Source organism: Mus musculus, chromosome 16 (genome assembly GCF_000001635.26).
Source record: "Mus musculus strain C57BL/6J chromosome 16, GRCm38.p6 C57BL/6J".
Lineage (NCBI taxonomy): Eukaryota > Metazoa > Chordata > Mammalia > Rodentia > Muridae > Mus > Mus musculus.
Window position 1 is genome coordinate 18596309 of NC_000082.6, and position 23274 is coordinate 18619582.

Sequence of the window (23274 nt, forward strand, 5' to 3'; positions counted from 1 at the left end):
GCTACAGATCTGGGGGGCTGGGGCCAGGGCAGGCTATCGGGAGGGGGCTCTTGCCAGGTGGTCTTAATCTCTTCAGTGAAATAGGAGTCCTGGGGCGGGTGGGGGAGATGGGAGCTGAGACAGCTGTGGGACAGGGAACTGGCCTGACAGCCCAGGGGCCCCAGGCCAGAGCCCTGCTGCAGCGCCTTCTCCCTTGCCTTCTCCCTCGCCAGTACTAGTACCCTGGATCATCCCCGGGCTAAGCTGGTTCTGCCTTCTTCATCACACATTTTGTTAAAATGATTTTCTCAGCTGGGAGGACCTGTCATGCAACTGTGTACAGGGGTCTTCAAGGTAGGCTAGGGACCGGGTCCATTCTGCTTTGGTAGAAGCCACTATCCCACGTGGGTCCCCATTAAACTGTTGAAGCTCTGAGGTGGTGTGAGGTTGACATACAGAGGGAGAGGAGCCTCTGGCCATGCATGGACCCCTCAAGCTCCCCCAGCCAGCTCAACACTGGGATTAGGATTGAGGGGAGGGTCTGTCCTACTTAGTCGATTGTCTTTTTCCCAGGGGGAGCCTCTGAGAGATGGGAAACTGAGGCTGAAAGGAGGTGGATAGGGCTGGCTAGATGGTAAGTCACAGGAAGCGTGGAGGCCCTGTCCTTCTCTGTGTAGTTTATACCAGCTGTCCCAGGAAGACAGACAGATGGACAGGAGCCTTTACTGGTGCCCTGAAGACGGTCCAGCCCCTCCCTCCATGGTGACTGCCAGGACCCTGTGACCAGAAGCCACCCCACAGTGTGTGGGCGGGCGGGCGCCAGGCTGTCTCATGCTTCACTGGAAACAAGTGGGGCCCCGAGGCTTTTGGGAGCAACCACGGTGCCCACTTGCCACGGAGGTCAAGGGGTACCTGGAGAAACTGAGGTAGCACTCCTTGATAGGCCTGTGGGGAGCAGGCTGGGCAGGAGCTCCTGGGTGACATCATGTGGACTTTCTGTGTTTGCTTTGGTCCTGAGTCCCATGTGGACTAAGCCCCTGGCACTATGCCCCCTCTGGGTTCTCTGACCTGTTACCGAGGTCAGATGAGCAGGTCTTGGGATTGTACCCCTGCGGCTGAGGGGCCTAGGGCTCTGTTCTCATGATCTGCTCCGTGGGACTCTCAGGTCACACAGCATTTGCCAGTAGTGTTTCACTCTTCCGTTCAGGCTAGCTCAAGGTGGCTAAGATACCAAGGCTAGGGACCTGACTCACATCTGAGGAGTGTGCAAAAAGAACTGGATTTCTTGGTGAGTGGTCCCTGAGGCCAGTTAAGGTAATTCTTATGCAGTAGAGCTGGGGCCATGTGGCCTGTCGATGCAGGGGAGTCACCCAGTACAGGAGAGAGGTCTCAGTGTAGCTCGTGTTGCTCCCACTGGACCTCTGCGCGGCCACTTGGATGACTGTCACATTCACCTCACAGGCTCTTTTGCAACTGTGTGCTTTTGGGACATTTGCTCTGAGCAGCTGGAGTTTATTATTATTTTTTTACTTACTTATTTATTTATTTTACTTTTAGAGTGTTCAAACTTATTTACTGTTTTTTAAATCCAAGGGTAAGATTGCACGAGTTTTTCATATGCAATACAGCTCACTGAGGTGTGTGTGCACGTGCACACTGTGGAAATTGTCAGATGCAGACAGCAAAGGCATGACCTTGAAGAGCTATATGATGCTTCTAGGACACTTAAATATCTGCTCTTTTGGCATCTTCAAGAATATGATTTATGAGCTATAGTTACCCCAAAGCACTTTGCTACCGTGCAGGGTTCTTCACCCTCTCCTGTCTGACTGTAACCACATGTCCTGATCAGCATCTCTCCAGCTCCCCGTCAGCTCCCCCGAGTCCTGACAACCTGCATTCTGCCCTAGAAGATAATGGTTTAGACTGTCTGTGAGTGAGAACATGTAGAACCTGTGCTGGCTTGTCCCATGATATGGCATTTCCTATCATTCTACTCTGGCAAGTGGAGATTGTGTTTCTCTCTTGTTTGTTTTGTGTGTATGTGTGTGTTATGTGTGCATGTGTTCACAGGTGCATATCCATGTGTGCATGTGTGTGTGTGTGTGTGTGTGTGTGTGTGTGTGTGTGTGAATGTCAGTGCCAGAGGTCAGCCTCAGGCATGTCCCTCAAGGGCCATCCACCTCATTGTTTGACATAGGGCCTCTCAAAGGAGCTGGTGCTTGCCAGTTAGGATAGGTTGGCTGGTCACTGAGCTCCAAAAATTCTGCTGTCTCCATTTCTCCAGCACCCACTTTTTAAAATTTTGAGTGTTGCGAATGGACTCAGCTCTTCTTGTTTGCACAGACAAGACTTAACAGATTAAGCTATCTGTCCAGCCAGCCCAGTGTGTTATGAGGCAGGGTCTCAAGTACTGCATGCTGTCCTTGAGCTGCCCGTGTAGCTGGCAATGACCACGAGCTATGACTATTTTGTCTCCATATCCGAAGTGTTGGCCAACACCACCAAGGGCACCCCAGATCTCAATGTTTTTAATGGTTGAGTTGTATACCACTGCATTTTCTTTTCTTTCTTTTTTTTTCCTTTTCTTTTGTTTTGTTTTGTTTTTTGAGACAGGATTTTTCTGTATAGCCTGGCTGTCCTGGAACTCACTCTGTAGACCAGGCCGGCCTCAAACTCAGAAATCCGCCTGCCTCTGCCTCCCAAGTGCTGGGATTAAAGGCGTGCGCCACCACACCCGCCGGACTGCATTTTCTTTTTACATTCATCGTTTGTGGATACTCAGGTTGTTGCCATATTTGGTCCATCATGGACAGCGCTGTCATAAATATGAGCATGCAGACAGCACCTCTTTCATTTCCTTAGTTGTAGACTGCTGAATTAAATTAATTTAATTTAATTCTTTATTTTTAAGGAAACTTCAGACTGTTTCCCCTAATGGATAGACTTTTTTTTTTCACCCCCAGACAGTGTTTTTCTGTGTAGCCCTGGCTGTTCTGGAACTCATTCTGCAGACCAGGCTGGCCTTGAACTCAGTGATCTGCCTGACTCTGCCTCCTGAGAGTTGGGACTAAAAGTATATACCATTAACGCCAACTAGACTACTTTTCACTCTGGTCAGGAATATATAAGGGACTCCTTTCTCCATATCCTTTTTTTTTTTTTTTTTTGAGTGCTAGAGATACTGGCCACATGTTTGTCTTACTTGAGAAGTATCTAGTCAGCATGTTTGCTTGTTTGACACAGGACCTCTTGTGTATCAGGCTGGTGTAGAACTTGCTATGTAGCTAAGGATGATGACCTGGATCTTCTGATTCCCCTTGTTCCCATCTCCCATGTGGTGGCCTTTAGCTGTGCCAGCTGAGCCTGGTTCCACTGCAGTCCTTGAAATGGTACCTGGGGCTTCATGCATGCTAGGGAGATGCGCTACACACTGAGCCACATTCCCACCCCTCTCTTTAGCCTTCCAAGGGGATTTTAAAGGGCTAGTGGAGGGTTTGGGTGGCAGTTTGGTTTTGCTGTTGAGCCCTTTGGGCTCTGCCCCCTCCATGGAGAAGTGCAGGTACCCTGTGTTCTGCTCTGGGCTCCTTATGTGAACAGAAGCCTTTAGTTTGGTGACATCCCCCCTGTCTACATTTGCTGCCTATACTTTTGACAATAGTTCTTAGTTTGGCAAGATGAAACAGGGTAGACACCTGCAGAGCTATCATAAGGCTCCTTTCATGTCAATCAAAGCAGTCCATGTCCAGGAGAAGAGTGTTCTGAAAGATTTGCAATGAAGAGGTATGCTCCCTGAAAGCCCTCCTTCCCTGTGGGCAGTAGGACACAGAGTCATAGGGGCTAAGGGAACAGGCATCATCCTGACTCCAGCCCTTCCTGGATTTGCATCCTAGCAACAGAACCAGCTAGAGGACACTGGTCCAACTCTGGTTCCGGTTTCAGCATCTGCCCCAGGAGCAGAGACTCATCAATGCCTGCCAAGATGCTGTAGACTCTGGGTCTCATCTTTACTGAACATAGACTGTCCTTGGTAGCCCAGGACTGACAGTGTGTAGTATGATCACATGGAGGGAACTAAAGGCGATTTTCAACATTGCAATGGAAAAAAAGAAAGGAAGGAAGGAAGGAAGGAAGGAAGGAAGGAAGGAAGGAAGGAAGGAAGGATGATAGAACATCCCAGGTTGGACACAAATGGGAGGCTGTAGCCCAGGCTTCCCAGGGGCCTGGGCTGAAAGTTACTTGAGCCCAGAAGCTCAACATCAGACCAGGTGACCCAGTAAGATCCCATCTTAAACAACAACAACAACAACAACAAACCACCCTCAACTCCCCACAGATGTCAGTGTATGTTGTACACGCGCACGCACACACACACACACCACCCCCCAGCCTATGGTTCAACAACCATTTCAAGAACAAACAGGGCTAGAGAGCTGCTCTGCAGTTAAGAGAACTTGCTGTTCTTGCAAGGATCAGAATTGGGTTTCCAGCACCAAATGGCACCACTACACACACACACACACACACACACACGCTCGCGCGCGCGCGCGCACACACACACACACACACACACACACAGGCAAAGAGTCATACACATAAAAGAAAATTAAACAACTCTTTAAAAGAAACTGAAATAATCATTGAACCTCAGCACACTAAATAACACTTGCTCCATACACCTCATACGCTGGATGAATTAGCAAGTGTGGATGCTGCAGACATTGTTCCAGGGTACCAGATACCACCTCCTTCATTGTTCCTGGGTACCAGATACCATCTCCTTCACTGCCTATGTTACCTCTTTTAATGTGGCCTCACGTATCCTTCGCTCAGACTTTAAGGCTGGATGCGTCCAAGTTAGTGCCCAGGCTCTTCTAAATCTCCTGGTAGGCCCCACCTCTCCAAAACATTTAGTCTTTGTCTCAGTCCCCATCCCGAGAGTAGCTCCCATGCCAGTGTAGACAGCTAGGATCAAGCATCTTGGATTTCAGATATAGAGACAACCCCCCCCCCCCAACTGGTGGCAGCTGACACCTGAGTCTGCCCTACCCAGTGGCCAGGAACAGGGGTGAGTGACCTGGTCGAAGACAGCCACCATGGGAAACAGGAGACCTCACTGTCACTCATTCTACTTCTAGAAGGGACAGAACAGGGTGAGACTGTGGGCATCTACATGGACCTTGGATTAGTCAGGGGCCCTTCCATGTCCCAGCCTGGCCTTGCCTGGGCGCTCCCACTCCTCTTGCTATCTGCCTGCCCCCCTCCTGCTGTCCACCCTGCAACCCAGGCAGAAAATGGCATTTCCTTTGGCCCCGCCCCAGGGAGAGGCACAGATCTGGCAAAACAAACAGGCTGCTCCTCCTGTGACTGCTGGCTGCTGATGGATGGCCAAAGCGGCTGGCTGTGCTGATGGACAGCCACTCGTCATGTGTGGGCCAGGCCAGGCCAGCTCAGACACACAGGAGCAAGCGTGAGCTGAGGTACCGGCTCCGCCCATTCTGAGACTCTTCCAGGGTGGATAACCAGGGGGCTCCCTGGAGTCTCCATCTCCAGTGGGATCTAAGAGTTCTATTCAAGGCCCCTTCTGCAAGTGAGGGACAAGTTAGAGTATGGTCCTTCAAGGCCTAGCTCCCACTGCTGCCCCAGGGCACTCTTGGCCCACAAGCCTTTGCCTGCACTCACAGCTACACGTGTGAGCACACACACTGTTCAGCCCTAATAGAACCCAAGCAGGCTTCTTAGTGCTGGGATTATGGGGTGAGCTTGGCACCAGGGAGGGAAAAGTGGAGCTCAGCCCTGGGGAGGGAACCCTGGGGAGGGGTTGTGGGCACAACAAGAGCAGGGCCTGGGCTGACATGTCTCCTGACCTAGCTGCCTACAAAGTTTCTAGTTCCACATCAGCCCCTCTGCCCTCGGCGCAGCAATGGAGACCTTGCTGTAAAGCTGGGTGAACTGAGACTGACAATCTGGCAGGAAGCACACAGGCCCGGGCTGAGGTGGGCACACGTGCTCCAGAGCCCCTGTCTCAGGCAGCCCTTCCCCCATCTTCTGATCATGCTGGGCTCAGAGTCTTCTGACGGCTGGTCACCTGTAGGAGCCCAAGGGACCCACCCCCATCCCCACTTCCCAGCCCATACATCCAGGCCACCCAGCTGGTGACTGGCTAGAGAGGAAGGGGCAGCTGCAACCAGGCCTCTGACCCCCCACTGCCCAGCTCCACCGAGGCAGTCTGGCCCAGAGGAAGCTTCTGAGACCCCTACTTCCTGAACCTCAGAGGGTAGGGCGGCCACTTCCGGCAAGAGCCCTTGGCCCTGCCCTCAATGCCTCCTGCATGGTCTGTGGTCCCACAGTCCCCCAGTGATGTGTTTCCTGTGGAGAGTTAAGGCTGGGACCCAGACATTCATTCAGATCCTGGGTCAACAGGGCAGGAAGCTGGGGAGAGGGGGAGGACTGAGCTTTGAGCAGCTACCCCCTAAGCTAGAACGGACAGTAGAGCAGGATGGTGGTCCCCGACCAGACCTGTGAGTTCAAAGCGCAGAGAGAATAGTCTGTATAGCTGGTGCCCTCGTAGGTGGCCAGACTCAGGAGAGCAGAGCGCACCAGGGCTCCCTAGGAGACAGATGGCTTTAATGACAACTTGACACAGATTAGAATTATTTGAGCAGGGTGTGGTCACTCAGGCCTTTAATCCAAGTATGGCAGAGGCAGAGGCAGAGGCAGAGGCAGAGGCAGAGGCAGAGGCAGAGGCAGAGGCAGAGGCAGAGGCAGAGGCAGAGGCAGAGGCAGAGGCAGAGGCAGAGGCAGAGGCAGGCAGATCTCTGGGAGTTACAGGCCAGCTAGGTCTACACAGAGAAACCCTGTCCCAAAAAAAAAAAAAAAAAAAATCATTTGAGTAGGAAGCCCCACCTGAAGAACTAACTGTTCCGATGGCTTTGATTGATGTGTGAAGACCGGCCTCCCCAGTGTGGGTGGTGCTTTCTGATTGTGAAGCTTCCCCACCTTCTACTCAGTGTCTCAATCTCCACAGAGTAGATTTGCCCTGTTGCTGCTGCTGCTGGGGTTTCCTCTCCTGATGGTAGAACTGGTGTTTCTGGGACTAAGGACCAGCAGCTCTTCTGGAAGTTTCCAGGTTAGCAACCTCAGACTAGGGCTGCTGAGGTGCCTGGTCTCCTGAACCAAGGGTGGACTACCAGGTTGTCACCCTCTCCAGTGTGTGACAGCCACTGCTCCCTCTGCTGGGGCACCTAGCCTCTCAGGTGTGGAACAGCTGTTGTTACTATTTTGAAGTAATCTGATTTAATAAACGTAAATTGATTTATTAAACTATAGATGCATAAACATATATTCATTTGATCAGTTCTGCTCCTCTACAGAGCAGTGAGAGATGATTCCAGAGCTGGGCATGTGTGCAGGAGTACAGCAGATAGCTAGGAACCCAGCACAGGAACCCAATCATATCCCATCTGCCTGGGCTGTATAGCAAGATGAAGAGGTCTCACAGAAGCCCTCTGTGTGAGTCTTCAGAGGCCTATGTGGTGATAAGATGCACTGCTCCTCCATGCTGGCATGGGGGCAGGAAACCTGGGGTCTGGCTCAGGCTGGCAGAATAGAGTCAGATCTAAGGACCAAATATCAAGGACTGTCCGTGCGCACCAGCAGAAGCGATGTGGCTTTCCAGGATCACTTCCTGCCTAGCAGCATCCTATGAGACAGCCTGGAGAAGGGCCTGGAGTTCAGGGTCCCCCTGAAAAGGTGCAGGGAGCTCCAGGAGAGAACAGTTTTGCTGTCTGCCCAGCCCCTGGGTGTCCTCTCATACCCTGGCCTGGCCCTCCAAGCTCCCCAGCCTTGCTGGGCCCCCTGAATTTTCCACAGCCCTCATGCCCAGGCTCCATGAGTGAATTAGAGCTTAGTCCCTGCTCCAGCCGAACTTTCTCACATGTCCTACAGCCAGAGCCCAGGCCTCTCTCTGTCCACCAGCTAAGGAACAGAGTATGAGGCACTGGGGACCAGCCGTGCAGGCAGTAACCAGGCCTCAGCCCTCTTCCTGAGCCACAAGGCCAGGCTTGGGCAGGCAGCCCAGTCCAGCTGCCCCTGCTCTGGGCCCCAAGAGGGGGTCAGGAGCTCAGCACCACCCCTGTGGCCTAAATATAACCCGAGCAGGCGGCTGGCCGGGAATAGAGACCTCTGTCAGCCATGAGCAGGTGTGGTGGGAGGATAGTCATTGTGATTGGCAGCAGGGTGGGTGGGCGGGCAGGCAGCCAGTCACAGGTCATGTGAGTGTCCGGTGGCAAGACTGAGGGTGGAGCCTTGTGTCCTCACAGGACTGCCTGGTGCCCGTCTCGCCTGCTCACCCATGCCCCATGTCTAGGCTGCTGACAGGTTCTCAGGAAGGATGGACACCCAGCACACCAATCTGGCCTGACCTGGCCACTGTGGCTGGCCACATTCTGGTCTCATGGGGACAGACCTGGCCAACCAGTCAAGTGCCACCACTGAGCATATTTGAAGTCCTATCTCTGGTACTTCCCATTGTTCCTCTGTCCTTGACTCTGGAGCTTTCTGACCCCTGTACCCTCAAGACCCCTGCTACCCAGTGATTTTATCCTTATTCTCTTCCATGGCAACCCCCCACAGCCCCTGGATCTCCTAGACACCTTGAGTCCCTTGGCCACCTCCACTGCTTGGCCAGTGTAAGTGGACTTGTGTTACAGCCTCCAGCCTGGAGGTAAGGTCTTCTGAGCTCTGGGTCACTGGAGTAGGAGCAGGGCTCTAAAGCAGTGCATGCAGCTCGGCCCACCCATGTCCACTCTCAGACAGCATCCTGGACTCTGGGTCTTGTCAGGGCTTGCCTCCCAAGTCCAGCACATGCCCATCCATGTCTTCAGCTCCACGTCTCCCCAGCACGGGCCTTCTCTCCTCTTGTCTGTAGCTCAGACCATCAAATACACTGAAAATCACCCCTCGGATCTGGAAAAAAAAACAGAACCTTCCTGATTTCTAAGTGTGCCAAGACCCTGGCTCAGTGATGACAGCCACAGGGGCAGAGACGGAGGCAGCCTGAAGCACAGCAGGGTCTAGAGGTCTCAACTGCCTCTTCAGGAGCAGATGCAGATGGCAAGAGCAGGCTGAGGCAAGAGTCACTCAGTGTGCCCTAGACTGCTCTGAAGGGTTTCTTTATTTAGTAACGGGTGTTTGTCCAGTCTCTATAATGTACCTAGCCCTATACTCACCACGTGACTGAATGCCAAAATTGAGCCTTAGGAAGGAGCCACAGGGACTGTGGTCTGAGAAGAATCTTGAAGAGTTGGTCCTGTTTGTCTAGCTTCAGCAACCTTCTGACATCTCTTGAACAGCCCTGTGATGAGCAGATCCCTCCTAAGAGATGAACTGGGGAGCGATAGCCCAGCCGTGCCTGCTTTCCAGGGAGCTATCCTGAAGAAGAGTGAGCAGGGGGCTTGGCACAGCTAGACAGGGACTGACAGGTAGTCAGTCCCTCTCACTAGGCTCCTGGGACCCCAAAAGGAGGAACCCCAGCTCCTGGCCCTGCCCATACAGGCCTGGGTAGGGGCTGTGGTATGAGCTTGTTTGTTCTTCGGCCCGTCTTTCCAGTTTGGAGTCTGGGTGTACAAGTGGGGCCAGGGGCCTAGACACAAGGGAAGGGGCTCTGACAGGGTGTGGATGGGGAAGGGCGGGGCCAGGTGCTGCGCTTGCCTGCTACCCTCACCTACCACTCTGAGCTATCTGTTTCCCAGTGGTGCCCTGGATGCAGGGTCTCTGGAAGGGCCCCGGGTCTGGGAACCCTCTGACCTTAGGAGTCCTAATTAATTCAGTCTCCTCTGCTTGGTGTCTGTGGAGTTCTTGGCCTCTGTGTTCCTCTGAAGGGGACCAAGAGGGTCCCACTTTCTCCTCCTGGACCCCCAAGTCCTATACTCTGTGTTTTCTTCCCACCCCAACTACAACTTCCTAAGTACCTCTCTTACTTCCAACAGCATCCTGCCCTTTACTAAATATATGTGGAGAAACCAAGGCCCAAAGAATGAAAGATGTGGAGGAAGGAGGTGTCAGGGGCAGCTCTGGCTGCTGGAGACACTCTGGCTATGAGACACCTGGGGCTCTGGAGGAGTAAGCTCCTGTGGGCATTTTCCTGGCTCCAGATTGTCAGAGGTATGACTGCAGACACCACCACGAAGTTCTGGCCTGTGAAAAATTCAAGGCCCTGTGTAATTGGCTGGACCAGAGACTATGAACAGCATCTGTCCCCAGGGAAGGGAACAGGGCAGCAGAGGCTGATGTGAGTGCTGCTCCCACCTTCCTGCCAGTGACCCTTCCACCAATTTCAGAACTGGGAACCCCGAGGCCCAGAGGCCCTGCACAGTATGCAACCTCACAGCAAGGCAATGATGGTGGCAGGCCTGTCCTGTCTAAGGAACACAGAGGTGAGGGAATCCCCTTGACATAGGATGACAGTGTAGCCATGGTCAAGCTTGGCAGGTTGTGAAAATGGTAAAAGGAGGGCAGTAGAGCTGGCAAGTGATAGCCCCAGGTCAGTGGTGATTTCTGCCAGGCTTGTGAGGAAGTTTTCAGACTGACCAGGAGCCCCACAGGCAGGTACCAATGCTAGGATTCTCTCCAGGGTGTGCTCTGCTCTACCTCAGCCATCCAGAGCCCTGTCCTGTCTGCAGGTAATGGGTCAGAGCAGAGAGTTAAGGTGAGAATACAGCTAGATTGGCTTGTGGTCCCAGAAAGACTGCCCTTTCTTTCTGGGCCTTAGTTTCTCCATCTATAAGATAGTGAAAATTGCCCAAGAAGAGCTGTGACAGGCTCATGACTTAAGGGTAAGATTGTGAGCAAGCTCTGCCGATCAAGAAAACCAGATCTGCCGGGCGTGGTGGCATACGTCTTTAATCCCAGCACTCGGGAGGCAGAGTCAGGTGGATTTCTGAGTTCAAGGCCAGCCTGGTCTACAAAGTGAATTCCAGGACAGCCGAGTTCCAGGACAGCCAGGGCTACACAGAGAAACCCTGTCTAAAAAAAAAAAAAAAAGAAAAGAAAAGAAAACTAGATCTGAGGACTGTGGTCTGGGATAGCTGAACCTGCTAGTACAGTCCACCCTAAAAGAACCCCCAGAGTAGCCTTCCTCTCTTGGTGTGCCCTTGCATTCATGGCTGGACCAGTCCTGGAACATACTTTAAGATTAGGTCCTTTCTGGCCATGGTGGCGCACGCTTTTTAATCCCAGAGTTCCAGAGGCAGAAGCAGGAGGAGATCTGTGAGTTCCAGGTCAGCCTGGCCTACATAGTGAGACCCTTTCTCAAACAAACAAACAAACAAACAAACAAACAAACAAACAAACAAACAAAGTTAGACTCTTAGGTTTTGACTGCCCCAGCACAACTCCAGCTGCCTTGCCATGCACTGCCCTCCTCCAGTATGTTATGTTCTAACCTTTCAAGGCTGACTGGAGGGAAGGTGAACTGGGGTCAGGGGAGGGAGGGGACAGAAGTTTGGAGCCAAGACAAAGCTTCATGGCCCTCTCTTACCCAGGCCATGACAGGAAGAATCCTGCCCCGTGTTTCTGTCACTATGGATCAGGAAGCAGCACACAGATCACCACTTTCATGTCTGTAACCCCAATAGACATCACCAGTGGATCTCAGATCTCTTTCTTTACTGGATGGAAAGGCTCGGCTTAAGTTCCTCGGCTCAAAACCAGACCCTGGACATGGACGTGCTCACCCAGATGGTGCCTAGGTAGGGCAGCTGCTTGTTTATTTGGTCCTGGTCTGGAATGGATTCAAGACTTCTGATGGTCTTACCTGAGCGTGGAGACCTGGGAGAGGGACCGTCAGGTTGCAAGCCCCACAGGTCTCCTTCCCCTGTGCTCAAGGAGTGTCTTGCAGGGAGTGTCCGTAACTCCCTGCTGTCAGAAACTACCACCCAGGGAACAGAGCAGCAGGTGGGGGTCTGCTCTTCTGTGCTGGCCCTGCCCCCATGAGGCTGAATGGGCGCCTTGGTGCAGCTCCGGGGGCCCCAGAAACATTTGCTTTAAGTCTTAAAATATCAGGTTCCCGAATGGCGGGACTTCCCTGGGGGCTGGCAGCAGGCAGGAGGGATTTTGAGAGTAAGATTCCCTCTGGCTCCGCCCCATTGGCTCCGCCCCATTGGCCTCCACTGAAGCCAGGCAAATGTTGTGGGTAAGCCAACAGGGCTCCGACTGGGCTCCCATTCTCCTGCTGGAGGGAGCCTCCTACTCACTCGTCCATCTCAGCTTCTCGGATGCCCCTCTGTCCTCTTCACAATGTGTGCCCTGGTGGAGGCCGGGCCCTGACAGCTTCCGTACCAAGCTTCATAGCCAAAGCTTGATTCTACAGGACCCAATAACATCTTCAGCTAAAGACGATTTAGATGAAGTGCTGTGTACCCTAAGCCTGTGTGCAGCCTTCTTTCAGACCAGAGAAACTAGGAAGAAATGACACCAGGTTAATATGGAGCTTAGTACTCCCAGTGGCTTTCAAGCAATAGGTATAATTGCACAGGGTCTTGAAGGGTGAGTAGGAGTTTCCAGATGGCTCAGGTGGGGAGGCTCATTGGCTCAAAGATCTGGGTGGTACAAGCTGGTACCTGGTTCTTGGACTAGAAGGGAGACTCTGTGGGTACAGACAGGGACAGAGGGATGTTCGATCCACTTCTTAGAACATATAGGAGCTTGGCACGGGTGCCACCTGAGGATGCAATTGAGAGCTATTAGAGATTCAGGTATTAAAAGCAGGGAGACCTTCTGCACACAATCTGGGGGGCGGGTAAGAGAGTCTCCCCAACAGCTTGTTCTGTCCCTTAGCATGAAAGCAACTTCCTCCTACTCCTGATGCCCCAGGGACCACTGCCAGGAGGAAGGCACAGCCCCCACACATCCCCACTCCCTCTCAGACAGACCACCAGCCTTGGCCCTAGGGACTCTCTTCCATGCAGAGCGGGAATTGGAGCCAGGCTGCAACAGCTGGGTCCACTCCTGCCCACCCCCCCAGGCCTACCACTTTCATTCCCAGGCCCCCAGCCCAAGCCATTCCCAGGCTGTATCTGTCCCCAAACACACTGCTTGGGATGTGGTCCGACCAGGCTTCCAGAAGACCACCAGTCAGGGTGTTGCCTTCCTCTGGCTCCCAGGATGCAGAGTCTTAGGTTGGCAGGGTTTCTTAGGCTTGTTGTCACCAGGGTAAGCTATAAAGAACAGAGGTCCCCTAGGGGACTCAACAGCTCCCCCAGAAATAGCAAGAGGGAGGGACTGAGGGAAAAGGAGCGGGAGGGAGAGGGGAAGGGAGAGAGAATATATCATTCAAGGTATACAAGACCTCCAACAGTTCATTCTGGAAGCAGCTACCTATAGATTCATGCATGTATTCAAACAGCCAGTCCTGGTTCCAACTGGTGGGTTCCACCAACCACAGAATAAAAATATTTTAAAAGGTAAAACATGATGTTACAGGACTGTAATCCCAGCATCAGCATTGGCCTGCCTGGACATGTACTGAGGCTCTGTGTAGAAAAACAAATGCTGGGGGTATAATTAGTGATAGAGGACAAACACTGAGCCACAGGTTCGAGCCCCAGCACCCCAAAAGGAGATAGTAAACTATTACCTGTGCTAAACACAGGGGTTTGTCTGTTCTCATTATCCCACAAACAACTCTCTATAGAGAAATGACACTGTCAACTGTTAGAAGTGAGCAGGACCTGGTTTCAGGTATGCAGAGACGAGCCAGGGATGAGCATCCTTGTGGCTAGGCATCATGGGGTAGCTGGGATCCAAAATGACATGGATGCTGGATTCTGAGGGACATCTGTGTCTGAATTTGATAGCTCAGAAGCACGGACAGGTCTCACTAGGAGCTACTCTGGGAGCTTTAGATGGCATGATCCTGTCCTAACCCGACTGTCTGACAACTGGGGATCTTAACCTTCATAGGCAGCAGATTGCATGAAGACACCAAGGGTGTTCCATCCCTCAGAAGATCCCAGCGGCGGCAGCATGCTGGGCTGGCTGCCTTCCTCAGGTCTGGGGGGGTTTTCTCTCAGCTATCATCTCTGTGTCATTGGCTGGACATCTTTAACTGCTGCCTAGGACCGGGCTAGGAGCTCTATCTACTCAGGCTTTCTCGATACCTCCCTAGTTCAGACAAGTTTCACAGGTAGGGAAACTGAGGCAGAGAGGTTGTAGAGATGGCCAAACCTGGAGGGATAGAGGCGATAGGTATCCCGTGCCTGCCCATTGTGGCTGCCCAGTGACTCAGAGGCATGGCGAAGGGGTGAGGATAGGGTAGGGACCAGAGACTGGCCCTGGAGAACTATACTACAGCCATACTGGACTTTCTTGGCTAGGGCCTGAGGAAGCAGAGGCTGAAGCAGCTTTCTCAGTCCCAAGGAACCAGGCTCAGTATCTTGGGGCGGGTCAGAGCCTTGCAGAGGATTAGGAGGTCATTGGTGCCCCTGCAACTTGAGCTGCCGCCAGCTCTGGGAATGGGCTTCTGACTCTCTACAGCCTGCTGGATCCCAGAGAAAATCCTGGAGGCCGAGTTAATACCAAGACCAATTTTTATTTCAACAAAGTTAATTCTCAACAATGTGACACAGAGGCAGGGGGATTAACCTGCTGAGGGGGACGGGAGTCCAACAGGACACCGCCTCTCCCTGCTCCTCCCCCCACAGCTGCCTCCAGCCAGAGGAGGAGCAGTTGAGACGACCCATAGAGCCCTGACAAAGGCTGGTCAAGCTCTCCTCTGTGTCCTGGGCAAGCAGCACTCAAGAGGGCCTTCTGAGGACTGAATGCGCCAGTTCAACCCTGGAAGACCCCTGGCCACACCCACAGGGGCTACCCTTGTGTCTTCCTACTCCTTGGGATGCAGTGACTAGCCTGGGAGGAAGCATTCTGGTCAGGCTTCAGGGTCTGTGAGGCATGGTGATACAGAGATGGCCTCCCCAGACTTGTCTAGTCACCATGAAGACCCCAAAGAGTAGAGGAAGGGAGAAGTTATATATAAAGGGAGTGTGCTTCTCAGTCAACCCCATTGACCCTGGCTGAGCACAGGCCTGACCAGGAAGCTTTTCCTGAAGCCTGGAAATAAATGACCTGGAGGCCATGGACTAAGGGAGGTCTGGAGCCCTGTCAGAAATTCCCGCTGACAATGAGCACATGAGAGTTGTGTGGGGCCAGATCCAGTCTGGCTGCTTACCTCCCTCTGTTCAGGTCTATTTGATCCTCTGTCCTACCCAGCTTCCCTTGGTCTGGGTGAGCACTTAGCACAGCAGACAAGCCCTTGGCCTCTGCTAGGCCTGTGCCATCTCATCATTCTGTAAATCTGAGCCAATGCCTAGTGTCAGTAGGTGGGCACTTCTGAGGGGGGCCCATAATGAGGGGACAGACATGATGGGAGGACAGAGAGGGCATGAAGGATATTGGGGCTATCTGCGTATGCCCACACCAGTCCCCAGCCTCGCTCATGGGCACTGCTTGAGGGGATGAGTGGGGGCCCAAGGGTACTCGCCGACAGACCAAAGTCAAACCAGATGGGCCAGGGGCCCCGTGGGGCAGGCGGGCCATTCGTCACCGTTATCTGCCCCGCCGCCAAAATCACAAACACATTTTTTAGTGAAGGACCGGCTGCCACTGGCCTTCGGGCCCTGATGCCGCCCAGCTGTGGCCACTCTGGGCCGGGAGCCCAAGGGAGGAGTGCCCAGTCCTGGGACCTGCATCCCCAAGCTGTGCTCTGTACTTAGAGGGAAGGACAGAGGGACCCTAGGTGGGAGGTGGGGGTGCCTCCTCAGGAGGCTGGTGGCCCAGTGATCATCTCATGGGGGAGAGACCCAGAGACAGAATTAGAGGCAGTGGAGATGGAAACTATCACCTGTCTCTAGACACCCCTCTCTTGTCCCCCTGTGGCCCTCCCACAGACACGCTGTGTGTCCCACCACACCAACAGGACCCTGAGCTACCTCTCTGCTGGGCCTGGTTATGTGGCAGTGGGCCGCCCTTAACACCTCTTCTCATGCCCATAGGCAATGATAATGCTCTCTTTCCATCTGTCTGTCACCTCAGAGGGCCAGTCCTGCCCTGTGCTGACATCCTGTGCAGTTCAGCACCCTAAATCCCTGGGCAGGCCCCTGGGGCAAGGGGTACCAGGAGAAATGGCCTGTGACGGGGTGGGCGTCCCCAGGAAAGCAAACAGTGTCAGCAGCTAATGAGCGGGAACCAGGCCTGGGGCCGAGGGCCTGGGGAGGGGCCCTGGCCATCGCTCATCCTGACAGCAGGCGGTGCAGGGGGGGTGGGAGGGTTGAGCTAGGACCAGAGATGGGGAGCCTGAGAGCTGACAAAGGATCCCTTAGAGACCCAACCCTACTCACAGATGGATGGACACACAGGCAGACAGACAGTCAGAGGGGAAGCAGCCAGGCTCCTGCCCCCCAGCTGTGGCCCCTCAGGGCCTGGCTAGTTCCATCATCTCCCTGTCTCCTCCTTAAACCAAGCAGCCACCCTACCCCAGATCTGGCAAGACAAAGAGGGTGTCCAAACTCACGAACTTCACGTTAAGTTCTGAAGAGCAGGAATCCCAGTCTGCAGGCGCTACACCCCATGTCTGCGCCACCTTGAACCTGCTGCTGCTAGGCCTCAGTCTATCCATATTGCCACGGCAGAGCAGACATGCAAAAGGCCCTCTCTGTGCTATCTATACCAGCACCTCTCCTCTCTGTGCAATCTCAGCTGCTGTCACTGACCCTGACCCTATCCCCAGTTCTCACCCAAATGTCCCTGTTTCCAGCAGGCCCTGCAGTGGGCAGTGGGCAGACTCAAAGCCCAGGGAACACAGTCTGTCACATGTGCTGACACTGCTCCCTATTTCCTTCGTGAAAGACTGAGGAGAGATGGGAAGAGTGTATCTGCAGCAGACAAGGCTCCTACGTGGTGGGCTGCTTCAGCCTTTAGCTATCCCCAGGCAGAGCTGACCTGGCCTCTCATTGACTTTGAACACCCCAAGATTTCTGTTTCTGAGCTAGACCTGACCTTGTGTGAGTTCCAGGGCCTCTAGGCCCACTCTTAATAACACCCAAGAAAGCCCAATAGTATGGCCTGGAGGTGTGTCTGCCCTGGAGGTGTCCCAGCCTGGAGGTTCAGCCATAAATTCACACCACCAGCCGCTGAAGGGATAAATGTGTCATCAACTGTAGGATTTACGATCACACCCCTGGCCCACAAGGCAGAGAAAACAAGAGTATACATACACATGGTGTGCTGGATGGGGGCAAGCTGCTGCCTGAGGAGGGCACTGTGGCAAGGTAGGGCCTGCTGGATGTAGTGGAGATGGGTGTGTGTGCAGGGACACACACTCACCATGGTGTGGGGGTCCGAATGCATTCACCCACATCCTGACACGTAGTGAGTGTTGTGCTTACACATTTTAAAATAGTAGCTCAGCCAAGCATGTTTGGGGACATAGAGGCTCGTCATCCAGAACATGTTTGGCTAACTGCATGGCTTTGACCCACCCTCGGAGATGTGAACTTTCCCAGAAAAGCTAAAACAGGGAAGGCGATTCTCTAAAGCCTGTGTGTGCACATGTGTGTGTTTAGGATCCCTACCAACCAAGACAGGCCTCAAGGAGGGTGGTAGGAGATGAGAGGAGATACTGCACGGGAGACAAAGCAGAGATAAAAGAACACGGGTGTCAAGACCATGACAGGCAAGACAAGGGTAGGTGATACCTCAGACCTGCTGTTTGGGGATCTTCCTTGGGGCCTGACTAGCACTGGAGGTGAGGGAGGCAGGCAAGCCAGCCTTGTCAGTTGGTCACTGAGTAGACAATAACAAGAGATCAGAGCTGTCATTCGGCTTGGCCTCTTTGTGGGTAGCTTCCAGGATCACTTCATGCCAAGTCATGGAATACTCCTGGCTTGTAGTTTTGCTGTCACCAACGGATGTCTCTGTCCTTGTCATCTGCTGTACTGAGCCAAGTACAGATGCCCAGTTCTGAGGACTTGAGGAGGACTTCAAGGACCCTCTGGGAGGACCCCGGGAGGACTGGGGATGGATTCAGGGAGTGATCCTGAGACGTGGATGAGTAGCCCAAGGCTCTTTCTCTTCATAAGCATTGGTCTGCACTCCCGTAGGAACCAGGGGCTCATGTTTCTCATACTTTGGCCAGTTTTCCTGATTTTGCCCCAAGAGGCTTGGGAGTGGGATCTTTTGGAGTCATTCTGGTGGAAGTGTTGGCTAATGTCCAGGAGTAGGTACAGAATAATCCTGGCACCCCCCCCCCCCCGCAAATAAGGAGACAAGGGCTTTTGACTCCCAGACTGGAAACTCTGAAACAGGTACCTGCTGAAGATTGGTTTGCTCAGTAGGAATTTCTGAGACTAGACACAGAAACTAGGGGTCCCTAACCAGGGCTCCACAGAGCAGAGGCCCACAAAATAGGGACCCTTAATCAGAGAACTCAAGGCTATCTCAAAGGTCTTGCCTCACATCTTCCACAGGTGAAATCCATGGTTTCCTGTGTTCTCCCAGCCCACCACAGGGAGCTGGCCTGGGCTTTCCTCCCCCAGACCCCCAACCTGTACCCCTGAAGGAAGGTGACAGTCTACATGTGCAGGAACCCTCAGTGAGTGTAAGGCTCAATACAGTCAACAGCAGGCGAGCTGAGACAGGTGCCGTCAGTGCTCCGCCCCAGTCCTGCTCAGACAGAAGCCTCTTCACAGTCTTCTGTGAAGACTGGCAGGAATTCTTCTAGAGCATCTTTAAATAAACAAAGCACAGAGCAAAGCAAACTCCAGCCATCAAACCCCAACGCATCACAGTAGATTCCAACACCAGGCAGAGTTTGCCTTTGGCCTGCCTGCAGGCACCTTCTCAAAATAGAAGCTCCAAGCCCTTCACTGGGACACCGGTGCCTTGGACAGCTCTACTGGCCAGAGCTGCTTGGGGGTCCTGCCTCTATCTCACCAAATTTCCTCAGCTCCCACGTGGTTTTCCTTCAGGGAATGGCTTCTGAGGTTTACCCATACAAATCAGCTGCTGTGGGGAGTTATTTCTCTGATCCTGGGAGTCCTCTGGGCAAGCTAGCATGCTCAGCTTTTAGCCCTTCAAGCGTTCTGTTACCCACGTGGGGGCCTCAGTAACCTCAGGGAGCCCCGGGTCTGTGTGATACAGGAGGAGACAAAGCCACACCCTGAGTGGAGAGGGGACAGGTTGGCATCTGTGGAAGAATCCTTTGCACCCTTCTGCCATACATGGGTCAGCCGGGTCCAGAGCTCATGATGCATTTGGTATGCTTAGACACACACAGCTAGGTGAGCCCCCGGGATGACTGCGCTGAGAGCTACCCCAGCAAAAGTCAAAAGCAGGAGCTGGGATGAGGGATGGAGCACGGATCTTCACTGAGTTTAAGGCCAAAAAAAAAAAAAAAAAAAGCCAACAACAACAAAAACCCAAGCCCCAGCTCTAACTTCAAACCTCAACCTCCACTGCCCCTCTTCCGAGATGTGTCTAGTGATGGACCTGAGGGTTTGCTTTGAGGGTCAAGCCCCAGGCCATACAGTGTCTCTCAGGCACAGTCTTTTTTTTTTTTTTTTGGTTTTTCGAGACAGGGTTTCTCTGTATAGTCTTGGCTGTCCTGGGACTCACTTTGTAGACCAGGCTGGCCTCAAACTCAGAAATCCGCCTGTCTCTGCCTCCCAAGTGCTGGGATTAAAGGCGTGCGCCACCACCGCCCGGCTCAGGCACAGTCTTAAGGGTTCCTAGGATATTTTCAGGAGGAGCCCCTTGGGTACCCCCAGCCCCATTTCACAGACCAGTTACAGGAGAAATCTGTTTTGTTTTTAGTGCACAAGTGACCTTAACCCCACACTTGGGTCCTGAGGAGAGCTCTGTGTGGGTTGGGGAAATGGGCAGTGGAACTAGGAATATGCCCTGCAGGGAGGGCTCATAGCCTGGCCTTCGACTCTCATCAGGCTTCTCCTACTGCAACTGACTTCACCCCTGTCGTGTGCGTGTGCGTGTGCGTGTGCGTGCACGCGCGCTTGAGTGTCTCACACCTGGGGGCACCTTGGCTCATCTCTCAGCACTCTTTCTCCAGCCAGCCTTAGGCACTCTGGGTAGAGTAGGTTGACAGGAAGACAGAATGGAAGGAGGCACGGACAGCATTTTCTTGGACCCAGCAGAACCCTAGAGACAGCTTCACTGGGGAGTACCTGATGATCCTCACAGTTCTTGTGGGACCAGGGGCAGACCGGCCCCCAGGGGTTCTCCTAAGGAGAGCACATTAGGCCTTGTAACTTTTTCTTGTCTTTGAGAAAAGAAGTCAGAAAGCATGTGCAGCCATTATAGAGAGTACACGGTATGGAGGGCTCCAGGCCAGACAATACTGTCCAGAAAGGGTTGGGGGCTGGGAGGTCCCACAAGAGCTGTTTAAGAAGGGAGAGACACAGCCAAGGCCAGGCCTAGTCACTAGGATCAGTGACCCCCAAAGACCCTCACTCTACTGGGGACACTACTCCAAGTGCCCCCTGCTGATTTATGGCCCTCTCAGAGGAGCTGAAGTTTGCTGCAGGAGGCACTGCACACACCTCAAGTTGGGGTCAGTGTGGATGGTTCTCAGCTGGTTTCCAGATGGGCTTTATGGAAAGGGTACCAGGGGAACTCAGACACCCCAGCAAGGAACTGGCTGGTGTCAGAAAGCCTCTGGCTCTAGCCTGTCTCCTGTCTCTGTCACAGGCCTTGTCTCTGTGACACACAGCCCTCGCTGCCCTTCTTGCCCACCAGTTAGCCCTGGGTGGGTGGGAGTGGGAGCTGGTGATTTATCACTTGCCGCCTGTCTTCCATCGGAAACGCTGGGGGTTGGCGCAGACGCTGCAGTGAGCTATGGGCCACCCACCCCAATGTTGTTGCTCTGTCTGGGTAGCGGGTGCGGGCCTCCCCCTCCTAAGTGGCTAGTCTGCCCCCCCCCCGACTCCCCACCTTTCCCTGGGCGTCCTCTTTGTGATGGCCTCAAGCAGGTCAGCCCAGTTTCAAGGCTTCTCCAGGCTAGAGAAGACTCATGGAGAACCCCATTGCTTCCCTGGTCACCAGGGAAGCCTAGAGATGCTGGAGCCTCCTTTTCTGAGTCTTTGGGCTTTCCCCTCACAGAAATGGTGAGAGTCCAGCGCTGGTTGTCGTTAGCCCCACCCCCTCACAATGCACACAGCGGGGGTCAGTGAATGTTTACGGAGCAAACATGGGGTGGGGAGCGCACCTGGATTGGCCCACGTCTTTCCCGCCAGGCGGAAGAGGTCCTTATCTTTGCGGTTGACCGGTTGTCAGTGTGCCAAAAGGATAGGAAGAAGAGGGACTGCACTCATCTTCTTCGCGTCTGTCAGCGACCTCGCAGTGCCCTCCTCTCCATCCCCGGAGGGAATGACCTGCCAACCTCTCTCTGCAGTCTGGGCAGTCTGAATGGTCCCTGCTCTCTTTCTCTAGGGACTGCTGGGGCGTCCCTCGTTGCCTACTGCACGCCGAGCTCTGAGTCTTTTACGGATCGCTAGCGCCCTCTGGTGCCAGTCGGAGGTCATGGTGATTGAGGGGAAAGCAGGGCTAAACAACCGGCAGTTTAAAACAAGAGGGCCAAAGTCCCCATTTCCCGCAGCAGCACGTATCTATTTCACAATGAGATAGAAGCTCTCTGCGTGAGGTCACTACTCTGTCTATGCCAAGCCTGGTGATCTTGTGTAGCCTCACTGGAACTCCATCTATTCAACTCCTTGGCCATCTTTAGCTGGATGGCAGTACAGGCTGCACAGGTGGCTTGACCTCTCTAAATGTACCTCTGTGCCCTGTACTAGCCTAGCTGAGGCAGGAAATCTCTTAGTTTGAATGAGGTCTTGAATAAGGATGAAAGCCGCAGGAGCAAGGGCAGACCCGCTGTGGTGGGCATGGGTGTGATGGGTGTAGAGAGTAGGGCAGGTACACAAAAGCTAAGTCCTGGGGCTTCCCTTTAAAGCTGAAGTCTTGGGGCCCAGGGGATGGGTGGGCAGTGTGGTGTAGTCACCTCTGACTTCTGAGCTCTATCAGAAGGACTCAGAATCAACCAGCCCAGGCCATGTCTTTGTAGCTATATTAAATATGCCTCTGAGAGGGGCCCTGTGACTTACGCTCATCTGGAGGGAGGCCCAGACCACAGAGGGGATGAGTTGGTGGCTGGGGAGGAGACTCCAGGGCAGCTGTGTTGTCTCTGAAGTAGATGACAATGGTGGAGGCTGGGTTGAGGAGGAGGAGTGTGCATTCAGGAGCACTGAGCTGGGACCATCCACTTCCCCACATTTGTTGGAGGCTGAGACCCCAGGCTAAGCACGTGGAGGGTCAGCTTAGGGTCAGGAGTTAGAATTGGAGAAATTCCCAAACCACTAGCAGAGCCAGCCACTGAGGCCAGGCTGGAGTCTTGGCACTAGCCAGTCTGGCAAGAGGGGTCTCCTGGACAAACCAGCAAGCGAGAAGTCCACCCTTCTGTCTGAATACAGTGATGCCAGATGTGTTTCTTTGGTAGCAGAGCCGTTCCTCTTTAGGACAGGGACGGAAAGACAGTGGCCCCTGGTCCTTCAGGAATCCCAAACCCAGACCCTCAGCAAGACACTGGTCCTGGAGCCTTCAGGCCCTGTGAGCAGTGTGAACTGAGCCTGAGCTCTTTCCTACAGCTCCTGCTAGGCCCTGGCACTGTCCCCTAAAGGAGGAGCAGCGTGGGGACCCAGGGAGCCTGTCTCAGCTCTGCTCCATTATAGCCACAGAAAGGGGTGGGAGCTTGAAGAGTTTCTTGACACCTGCTTTGCTCCTCTGAAAAGCAGAGGGGATGCCCCTCCCCATACTGTGTTCAACTGACTTTAAGGTGTTATCTGTGTACCTCAACCAGGGCTTCTGGGGTGACAGGCCACCCCTGGGGAGGGTGAACAAAGAGGACCACTGTCCCTGTCCCTGATGCATTGATAAGGCCGGATGGACAAGTTCACAGTTCCCTGCAGCCCACAATGGGCCGGATGCCCTGCCCCTGCCCACAAAGGAGGGGGGTGGCTTATGCCTCAAGTCTGACTGGCAGCCTCTAGATAGCATCAGCCTACTGGAGGGTCATCTGTCTTGTCCCACAAAGGCCAAGACAAAGGCCGTGTCAGCTACAGCCTCCCGACCTGGTCAGTGGTGGTCAGAGGAGGCCTAGTGCTTTCCTGTGCCCAGACCCATGGTTCTTCATCAGGATCAGGATTGTCAGGAACAAAAGCATCCAGTATGTGT

General features: G+C 53.6%; 1 long non-coding RNA gene across 1 annotated transcript, besides 8 other annotated features; it reads left to right on the forward strand.

The window, feature by feature from the left end:
* Nucleotides 4758-8321: an enhancer, noted in NCBI's record as "fragment 1". NCBI's record gives its function as "enhancer in mesenchyme, otic vesicle, endoderm" and the evidence as "EXISTENCE:transgenic organism evidence [ECO:0001131][PMID:14975726]".
* Nucleotides 4758-10315: a biological region, named in NCBI's record as "Tbx1 upstream enhancer region". NCBI's record gives its function as "regulatory_interactions: Tbx1".
* Nucleotides 5117-6252: an enhancer, noted in NCBI's record as "TB11". NCBI's record gives its function as "enhancer in head mesenchyme, pharyngeal endoderm" and the evidence as "EXISTENCE:transgenic organism evidence [ECO:0001131][PMID:21107579]".
* Nucleotides 5242-5442: an enhancer, noted in NCBI's record as "200 nt enhancer amplicon". NCBI's record gives its function as "enhancer in in head mesenchyme, pharyngeal endoderm" and the evidence as "EXISTENCE:reporter gene assay evidence [ECO:0000049][PMID:12533514]".
* Nucleotides 5307-5341: an enhancer, noted in NCBI's record as "Fox site 1". NCBI's record gives its function as "enhancer when multimerized in head mesenchyme, cardiac outflow tract, pharyngeal endoderm" and the evidence as "EXISTENCE:transgenic organism evidence [ECO:0001131][PMID:16444712]".
* Nucleotides 5307-5341: a protein binding site, noted in NCBI's record as "Fox site 1". NCBI's record gives its function as "positive regulation of enhancer activity" and the evidence as "EXISTENCE:protein binding evidence [ECO:0000024][PMID:12533514]".
* Nucleotides 7312-10315: an enhancer, noted in NCBI's record as "TBEL6". NCBI's record gives its function as "enhancer in somite" and the evidence as "EXISTENCE:transgenic organism evidence [ECO:0001131][PMID:21107579]".
* Nucleotides 8115-8321: an enhancer, noted in NCBI's record as "5' 207 nt of fragment 1". NCBI's record gives its function as "enhancer in somite" and the evidence as "EXISTENCE:transgenic organism evidence [ECO:0001131][PMID:14975726]".
* On the forward strand, nucleotides 10354-13437 carry 4930588K23Rik. Its single transcript, XR_384719.3, has 2 exons — nucleotides 10354-10415; nucleotides 11523-13437. It is a non-coding gene; the product is annotated as an RIKEN cDNA 4930588K23 gene (long non-coding RNA).
* Nucleotides 13438-23274: the final 9837 nt, after the last annotated feature.